At 44.7% G+C, this 2,112-nt stretch overlaps 1 pseudogene; it reads left to right on the top strand.

The window, feature by feature from the left end:
- LOC137157855 (olfactory receptor 51G2-like) lies at positions 1 to 935 on the top strand (annotated as a pseudogene).
- The last annotated feature ends 1,177 nt before the right edge of the window (positions 936 to 2,112 follow it).

Genomic DNA, 2,112 nt, shown 5'->3' with positions numbered 1-2,112 from the left:
ATGGCACATGTCAATGACACCATTTTCCAACCTGCAGTGTTCCTTCTCACCGGACTACCTGGGCTGGAAGACATCCGCATCTGGATTTCAATCCCCTTCTGTTTCATATACGTTACTTCAATATTAGGAAATTCACTCATTCTGTTCATTATAAAAACAGATCCAAACCTCCATGAGCCCATGTACATTTTCCTTTCCATGTTGGCCGTCACAGATCTTGGCTTATCAATATCCACCATGCCAACAATACTGGGCATATTTTGGTTTAACTCTAGGGAGATCAGCCACGATGCCTGTTTTACCCAGCTGTTCTTCATCCAATCACTTTCCTGCATTGAATCCGCCCTGCTGTTGTTTATGGCCTTTGACCGCTTTGTTGCGATCTGTATCCCGCTGAGATATACTTCCATCTTAACCCCCCCAAGAATAGCCAAGATGGGACTAGTGTCTCTGCTAAGAGGGGTGGCCCTAATATTCCCGCTCCCCATTCTTCTGAAACAGTACCAATACTGTCAAGTCAACATCCTCTCCCATTCTTACTGCCTGCACCAGGAAGTCATGACGATGGCTTGTTCTGATATCAGAGTCAACATCATCTACGGCTTCTTTATGGCAGTCTCTTCATTGGGGTTGGATGTCCTGCTCATCCTCCTATCATATGTGATGATCCTCAAAACAGTGCTGAACATTGCGTCCCATGTGGAGCGCCTCAAGGCACTGAACACCTGCGTCTCCCATGTCTGCGTTGTCCTGCTTTCCTACATACCCGGGATTGGCTTGTCTGTGATATACAGATACATGAAGAGCTCTTCTCCCTTGCTTCAGAATGTCCTTGGCAAAGTTGCTTTGCTGGTCCCGCCCCGATGAACCCAATCGTGTACAGCGTGAAAACCAAACACATCCGTGCAAGAATAATCAGGGTTTTCGTCAAGTGAAAGTTCAGTTCATCAGCAGATCCAGAAAATCAAACCCCTGTAACTCGCTCCTTGCTATCCTAACTCCCCACAGTTCAGGGGTCAGCTCTGGGGCAGCAGAGCATCCAGCCAGTCCAGCTCACAAGTTGGTTCTGTCATTTGGACACTGCTCTGCAACTCAAGGTCCAAGGTCACACAGGGAGTTTGTGCCAGACCTCGGAATTAAATATGGGTTGCCTAAATCCTGGTGCCCTGCCTTACCCACAAGACCCTCCTTCCTTATCCCAGCCACAGAACAGGAGCAAAAGATAATGACCTCTAAGTAAAATAAAACAAAACTCTTCTCCTTTTTGTGCTCTTGTTGCACAAGAGTGTGTTTCTGTCAGACGTAAAAAAGTCCAGTCCTTTGAACCTTTCTAATCTCCTTAGCATCAGCAACTGGTGGCCAGGATCTCCACGAATTCATTATACATACTTTAAATAAAATATGCCAAGATCAAACTCACTCGATTGTCATGGGTTCTGGGTATAGAGCAGTATTTATTATTATTATTTTTCAGTCTCTGCAAGGGACGGGCGTGTGCCTGGGGATGTGAAGAACCCAGAGAAGAATATGATCTCTGGGCACTTTCAGGCTAAAATAGGCAGTTGGATATGGTACGTTGTGTATTTAGCACCACCAAAGCCATGCCCAAGCACTGTGGGCCTGGAGTGGGATGGGACCCAGCAGTTAGCTATACAGGGATCCTTCACCCAGGGCTTAATAATAAACCGTAGCTCTCAAAGAGCGCTTATCATCAGGGATTGATAAATTAAACAGTAATATATGAGTACAGGACCAGATGGGATTCATCCAAGATTTCTGAAGGTATGCACACATGAAATTGTAGAACTACTAACTGTAATAGAACCTATCATTTAAATCAGCTTCTGTACCACATGACTTGGGGATAGCTAAAGTGACGACAATTTTTAAAGAAGGTTCCAGTGACGATCTTGGCAATTATAGGTCAGTAAGCCTAACTTCCTACCAGGCAAACTGGCTGAAACTATAGTAAAGAATTATCAGACACATAGATGAACACGATTTGTTAGGGAAGAGTCAACATGATTTCTGTACAGGGAAATCATACCTCCCCAATCTACTAGAATTCCTTGAGAGGGTAACAAACACGTGGACAAGGGTAATCCATAGATA

Source organism: Emydura macquarii, unplaced genomic scaffold, assembly GCF_026122565.2.
Source record: "Emydura macquarii macquarii isolate MOO-44397 ecotype Brisbane River unplaced genomic scaffold, CSIRO-AGI_Emac_v2 contig_1604, whole genome shotgun sequence".
Lineage (NCBI taxonomy): Eukaryota > Metazoa > Chordata > Testudines > Chelidae > Emydura > Emydura macquarii.
This window is presented reverse-complemented; position numbering and strand designations above follow the sequence as displayed.